We start from the raw sequence: 8,391 nt of genomic DNA, 5'->3' as shown, positions 1-8,391 counted from the left end.
CTCAAGACAAAACTTAGAGGGTTACGAACCCAAGGATTTGATATTACCATGTACGAAAGACGATTCACAGAATTGTGCTTATTGTGTCCGAGAGCGTTCGAAGATGAGGAAGAGAAGATCGACGCGTTTGTGAAAGGATTACCGAAAAGAATCCAAGAAGATATAAGTTCACACGAGCCCGCCTCCATACAATAGGCATGTAGAATGGCTCACAAACTAGTGAACCAGATTGAGGAAAGAATTAAAGAACAGACGGCTGAAGAGGCCAATGTGAAGCAAGTCAAAAGAAAGTGGGAGGAAAACGGTGATAAGAATCACCAATACAACAACAACAGCAATTACAACAATAATCGCAACAACTATCCCAACAATCGCAACATCAATCGCAACTACAACAAATGGCCCAACAACAACAACAACAACAACAACAAAAACAACAGTAACTACAACAATCATCCCAATAACAATAACAACCGCAACAACAACAACAATCAGAAGCAGCTATGCCAAAGGTGTGAAAAGTATCACTCGGGGTTCTGCACCAAATTTTGCAACAAGTGTAAAAGAAATGGTCATAGCACGGCGAAGTGTGAGGTCTACGGACCAGGGGTTAATAGAACGAAAGGAACAAATGGTGTCGGAACGAGTAATGGCGGAGCAAGTTATGCCAATGTAGTTTGTTATAAATGTGGAAAACCGGGCCACATTATTATAAATTGCCCGAACCAGGAGAACACGAATGGACAAGTCCGCGGAAGAGTTTTCAATATTAATGCGGCAGAGGCACAGGAAGACCCGGAGCTTGTTACGGGTACGTTTCTTATTGACAGAAAATTTGCTTACGTTTTATTTGATTCGGGTGCGGATAGAAGCTATATGAGTAGAGATTTTTGTGCTAAATTAAGTTGTCCATTGACGCCTTTGGATAGTAAATTTTTACTCGAATTAGTAAATGGTAAATTAATTTCAGCAGATAATATATGTCAGAATCGAGAAATTAAACTGGTTAGCGAAACATTTAAGATTGACTTGATACCAGTAGAGTTAGGGAGTTTTGATGTGATAATCGGTATGGACTGGTTGAAAGAAGTGAAAGTAGAGATCGTTTGTTACAAAAATGCAATTCGCATTACGAGAAAAAGGAAAACCCTTAATGGTGTACGGAGAAAAGGGCAACACGAAGCTACATCTTATTCGTAATTTGAAGGCACAAAAACTAATAAGAAAAGGTTGCTATGCTGTTCTAGCACACGTCGAGAAAATATAAACTGAAGAAAAGAGCATCAATGATGTTCCCGTTGCAAAAGAATTTCCCGATGTATTTCCGAAAGAATTACCGGGATTACCCCCACATCGATCCGTTGAATTTCAAATAGATCTTGTACCAGGAGCTACACCAATAGATCGTGCTCCTTATAGACTCGCACCCAGCGAGATGAAAGAACTGCAAAGCCAATTACAAGAACTTTTAGAGCGTGGTTTCATTCGACCAAGCACGTCACCGTGGGGAGCTCCTGTTTTGTTTGTCAAGAAGAAAGATGGTACATTCAGGTTGTGTATCGACTACCGAGAGTTAAACAAACTTACCATCAAGAACCGCTACCCACTATCGAGAATCGACGACTTATTTGATCAACTACAAGGCTCGTCTGTTTATTTAAAATTGACTTACGTTCCGAGTATCATCAAATGCGGGTGAAAGAAGATGATATTCCAAAGACTGCTTTCAGAACACGTTACGGTCATTACGAGTTTATGGTCATGCCGTTTGGTTTAACTAATGCACCAGCTGTGTTCATGGACCTTATGAATCGAGTGTGTGGACCATACCTTGACAAGTTTGTCATTGTTTTCATTGATGACATACTTATTTACTCAAAGAATGACCAAGAACATGGTGAACATTTGAGAAAGGTGTTAGAAGTATTGAGGAAGGAAGAATTGTACGCTAAGTTTTCAAAGTGTGCATTTTGGTTGGAAGAAGTTCAATTCCTCGATCACATAGTGAACAAAGAAGGTATTAAGGTGGATTCGGCAAAGATAGAAACTGTTGAAAAGTGGGAAACCCCGAAAACTCCAAAACACATACTCCAGTTTTTAGGACTAGCTGGTTACTACAGAAGGTTCATCCAAGACTTTTCCAGAATAGCAAAACCCTTGACTGCATTAACGCATAAAGGGAAGAAATTTGAATGGAAGGATGAACAAGAGAAAGCGTTTAGTTATTGAAGAAAAAGCTAACTACAGCACCTATATTGTCATTGCCTGAAGGGAATGATGATTTTGTGATTTATTGTGACACATCAAAGCAAGGTCTCGGTTGTGTATTAATGCAACGAACAAAGGTGATTGCTTATGCGTCTAGACAATTAAAGATTCATGAACAAAATTATACGACGCATGATTTGGAATTAGGCATAGTTGTTTTTGCATTAAAGACTTGGAGGCACTACTTATATGGGGTCAAAAGTATTATATATACCGACCACAAAAGTTTTCAACACATATTTAATCAGAAACAACTGAATATGAGGCAGCGTAGGTGGATTGAATTGTTGAATGATTACGACTTTGAGATTCGTTACCACCCGGGGAAGGCAAATGTGGTAGCCGACGCCTTGAGCAGGAAGGACAGAGAACCCATTCGAGTAAAATCTATGAATATAATGATTCACAATAACCTTACTACTCAAATAAAGGAGTCGCAACAAGGAGTTTTAAAAGAGGGAAATTTAAAGGATAAAATACCCAAAGGATCGGAGAATCATCTTAATATTCGGGAAGACGGAACCCGGTATAGGGCTGAAAGGATTTGGGTACCAAAATTTGGAGATATGAGAGAAATGGTACTTAGAGAAGCTCATAAAACCAGATACTCAATACATCCTGGAACGGGGAAGATGTACAAGGATCTCAAGAAACATTTTTGGTGGCTGGGTATGAAAGCCGATGTTGCTAAATATGTAGGAGAATGTTTGACATGTTCTAAGGTCAAAGCTGAGCATCAGAAACCATCAGGTCTACTTCAACAACCCGAAATCCCGGAATGGAAATGGGAAAACATTACCATGGAATTCATCACTAAATTGCCAAGGACTGCAAGTGGTTTTGATACTATTTGGGTAATAGTTGATCGTCTCACCAAATCAGTACATTTCCTGCCAATAAGAGAAGATGACAAGATGGAGAAGTTAGCACAACTGTATTTGAAGGAAGTCGTCTCCAGACATGGAATACCAATCTCTATTATCTCTGATAGGGATGGCAGATTTATTTCAAGATTCTGGCATACATTACAGCAAGCATTAGGAACTCGTCTAGACATGAGTACTGCCTATCATCCACAAACTGATGGGCAGAGCGAAAGGACGATACAAACGTTTGAAGACATGATACGAGCATGTGTTATTAATTTCGGAAACAGTTGGGATCGACATCTACCATTAGCAGAATTTTCCTACAACAATAGCTACCATTCAAGCATTGAGATGGTGCCGTTTGAAGCACTTTATGGTAGAAAGTGCAGGTCTCTGATTTGTTGGAGTGAAGTGGGGGATAGACAGATTACGGGTCCAGAGATAATACAAGAAACTACCGAGAAGATCATCCAAATTCAACAACGGTTGAAAACTGTAGTGACCCGAACTTTTCCATGTTTATATATATATATATTAAATGAAATTGTTATTTATATGATTAAGTGTTTCCAACATGTTAAGCAATCAAACTTGTTAAGACTTGATTAGACAATTGACCACCCAAGTTGACCGGTGATTCACGAACGTTAAAACTTGTAAAAACTCTACGATGACATATATACGGTTATATATATAGTTAACATGATTTTATTATAAGTATGTACCTCATTAGGTATTTTAACAATGAGTTATATACATAAAAATGAGACTATTAATTTAAGAAACTCGAAAATGATATATATAACGATTATCGTTATAACAACGTCTTACTAGGTACATATGAATCATATTAAGATATTGATACACTTGGTTAATTATGTTAAATGATAAGTAAATATATTATTAAGTGTATTAACAATGAAATACATATGTAAAAGTAAGACTATTAACTTAATGATTTCGAAACGAGACATATATGTAACGATTATCGTTGTAACGACATTTAACTGTATATATATCATACTAAGATATATTATATATCATAATATCATGATAATATAACAATTTAACATCTCATTTGTTATAATAAATAATGGGTTAACAACATTCAACAATGCACCCGTATTCGTACTCGTACAATACACAGCTTTTATATGTATGTAATATTGGTATATACACTCCAATGATCAGCTCTTAGCAGCCCATGTGAGTTACCTAACACATGTGGGAACTATCATTTGGTAACTAGCATGAAATATCTCATAAAATTACAAAAATAGGAGTAATCATTCATGACTTATTTACATGAAAACAAAATTACATATCCTTTATATCTAATCCATACACCAACGACCAAAAACACCTACAAACACTTTCGTTCTTCAATTTTATTCATCTAATTGATCTCTCTCAAGTTCTATCTTCAAGTTCTAAGTGTTCTTCATAAATTCCAAAAGTTCTAGTTTCATAAAATCAAGAATACTTCCAAGATTGCAAGTTTACTTCCAAGTTTTCTAAATCCATTCCAAGTAATCATCCAAGATCAAGAAACCTTTGTTACTTACAGTAGGTTATCTTTCTAATACAAGGTAATAATCATATTCAAACTTTAATTCAATTTCTATAACTATAACAATCTTATTTCGAGTGGAAATCTTACTTGAAATTGTTTTCGTGTCATGATTCTGCTTCAAGAACTTTCAAGCCATCCAAGGATCCTTTGAAGCTAGATCCATTTTTCTTATTTTCAGTAGGTTTATCCAAGGAACTTGAGGTAGTAATGATGTTCATAACATTATTCGATTCATACATATAAAGCTATCTTATTCGAAGGTTTAAACTTGTAATCACTAGAACATAGTTTAGTTAATTCTAAACTTGTTCACAAATAAAAGTTAATCCTTCTAACTTGAATTTTAAAATCAACTAAACACATGTTCTATATCTATATGATATGCTAACTTAATGATTTAAAACCTGGAAACACGAAAAACACCGTAAAACCGGATTTACGCCATCGTAGTAACACCGCGGGCTGTTTTGGGTTAGTTAATTCAAAACTATGATAAACTTTGATTTAAAAGTTGTTATTCTGGGAAAATGATTTTTATTATGAACATGAAACTATATCCAAAAATTATGGTTAAACTCAAAGTGGAAGTATGTTTTCTAAAATGGTCATCTAGACGTCGTTCTTTCGACTGAAATGACTACCTTTACAAAAACGACTTGTAACTTATTTTTCTGACTATAAACCTATACTTTTTCTGTTTAGATTCATAAAATAGTGTTCAATATGAAACCATAGCAATTTGATTCACTCAAAACAGATTTAAAATGAAGAAGTTATGGGTAAAACAAGATTGGATAATTTTTCTCATTTTAGCTACGTGAAAATTGGTAATAAATCTATTCCAACCATAACTTAATCAACTTGTATTGTATATTATGTAATATTGAGATACCATAGACACGTATACAATGTTTCGACCTATCATGTCGACACATCTATATATATTTCGGAACAACCATAGACACTCTATATGTGAATGTTGGAGTTAGCTATACAGGGTTGAGGTTGATTCCAAAATATATATAGCTTGAGTTGTGATCAATACTGAGATACGTATACACTGGGTCATGGATTGATTCAAGATAATATTTATCGATTTATTTCTGTACATCTAACTGTGGACAACTAGTTGTAGGTTACTAACGAGGACAGCTGACTTAATAAACTTAAAACATCAAAATATATTAAAAGTGTTGTAAATATATTTTGAACATACTTTGATATATATGTATATATTGTTATAGGTTCGTGAATCAACCAGTGGCCAAGTCTTACTTCCCGACGAAGTAAAAATCGGTGAAAGTGAGTTATAGTCCCACTTTTAAAATCTAATATTTTTGGGATGAGAATACATGCAGGTTTTATAAATGATTTACAAAATAGACACAAGTACGTGAAACTACATTCTATGGCTGAATTATCAAAATCGAATATGCCCCTTTTTATTAAGTCTGGTAATCTAAGAATTAGGGAACAGACACCCTAATTGACGCGAATCCTAAAGATAGATCTATTGGGCCTAACAAACCACATCCAAAGTACCGGATGCTTTAGTACTTCGAAATTTATATCATATCCGAAGGGTGTCCCGGAATGATGGGGATATTCTTATATATGCATCTTGTTAATGTCGGTTACCAGGTGTTCACCATATGAATAATTTTTATCTCTATGTATGGGATGTGTATTGAAATATGAAATCTTGTGGTCTATTGTTACGATTTGATATATATAGGTTAAACCTATAACTCACCAACATTTTTGTTGACGTTTAAAGCATGTTTATTCTCAGGTGAATACTAAGAGCTTCCGCTGTTGCATACTAAAATAAGGACAAGATTTGGAGTCCATGTTTGTATGATATTGTGTAAAAACTGCATTCAAGAAACTGATTTCGATGTAACATATTTGTATTGTAAACCATTATGTAATGGTCGCGTGTAAACAGGATATTTTAGATTATCATTATTTGATAATCTACGTAAAGCTTTTTAAACATTTATTTATGAAATAAAGGTTATGGTTTGTTTTAAAAATGAATGCAGTCTTTGAAAAACGTCTCATATAGAGGTCAAAACCTCGCAACGAAATCAATTAATATTGAATGTTTTTAATCAATAAGAACGGGACATTTCAAAAACCGCCCAAAGTCGACAAAAGAGCTACGCTGACATTAAAAGAAAAGATATAGAATTTGAAATTAGAGAGATGTTCATGCTTAAAGTTGCACCTTGAAAAGGCGTTGTTCGATTTGATAAACGAGGGAAATTAAATCCAAGGTATATTGGACCATTCAAGATTATTGATCGTGTCGGACCAGTAGCTTACCGACTTGAGTTACCTCAAGAACTCGCGGCTGTACATAACACTTTCCACGTCTCAAATTTGAAGAAATGTTTTGCTAAAGAAGATCTCACTATTCCGTTGGACGAAATCCAAATCAATGAAAAACTTCAATTCATTGAAGAACCCGTCGAAATAATGGATCGTGAGGTTAAGAGACTTAAACAAAACAAGATACCGATTGTTAAGGTTCAATGGAATGCTCGTAGAGGACCCGAGTTCACCTGGGAGCGTGAAGATTAGATGAAGAAGAAATACCCGCATCTATTTCTAGAAGATTCGTCAACACTTTCAACAGCTTAAAATTTCGGGACAAAATTTATTTAACGGGTAGGTACTGTAGTGACCCGAACTTTTCCATGTTTATATATATTAAATGAAATTGTTATTTTACATGATTAAGTGTTTCCAACATGTTAAGCAATCAAACTTATTAAGACTTGATTAATTGGAATAGGTTTTATATAGACAAATGACCACCCAAGTTGACCGGTGATTCACGAACGTTAAAACTTATAAAAACTATACGATGACATATATATGGTTATATATATAGTTAACATGATTTTATTATAAGTATGTATCTCATTAGGTATTAGAACAATGAGTTATATACATAAAAATGAGACTATTAAATTAAGAAACTCGAAAACGATATATATAACGATTATCGTTATAACGTCTTACTAGGTACATATGAATCATATTAAGATATTGATACACTTGGTTAATTATGTTAAATGATAAGTAAATATATCATTAAGTGTATTAACAATGAACTACATATGTAAAAATAAGACTACTAACTTAATGATTTTGAAACGAGACATATATGTAACGATTATCGTTGTAACGATATTTAATGTATATAGATCATATTAAGAGATATTCGTACATCATAATATCATGATAATATAATAATTTAAAATCTCATTTGATATTATAAACATTGGGTTAACAACATTTAACAAGATCGTTAACCTAAAGGTTTCAAAACAACATTTACATGTAACGACTAACGATGACTTAACGACTCAGTTAAAATGTATATACATGTAGTGTTTTAATATGTATTCATACATTTTTGAAAGACTTCAAGACACTTATCAAAATACTTCTACTTAACAAAAATTCTTACAATTACATCCTCGTTCAGTTTCATCAACACATCTACTCGTATGCACCCGTATTCGTACTCGTACAATACACAGCTTTTAGATGTATGTACTATTAGTATATACACTCCAATGATCAGCTCTTAGCAGCCCATGTGAGTCACCTAACACATGTGAGAACCATCATTTGGCAACTAGCATGAAATATCTCATAAAATTACAA

This window comes from Rutidosis leptorrhynchoides, chromosome 8 (genome assembly GCF_046630445.1).
Source record: "Rutidosis leptorrhynchoides isolate AG116_Rl617_1_P2 chromosome 8, CSIRO_AGI_Rlap_v1, whole genome shotgun sequence".
In the NCBI taxonomy this organism is placed as follows: domain Eukaryota; kingdom Viridiplantae; phylum Streptophyta; class Magnoliopsida; order Asterales; family Asteraceae; genus Rutidosis; species Rutidosis leptorrhynchoides.
The sequence above is the reverse complement of the archived record's forward strand: the minus strand, read 5'-3'. Positions refer to the sequence as shown.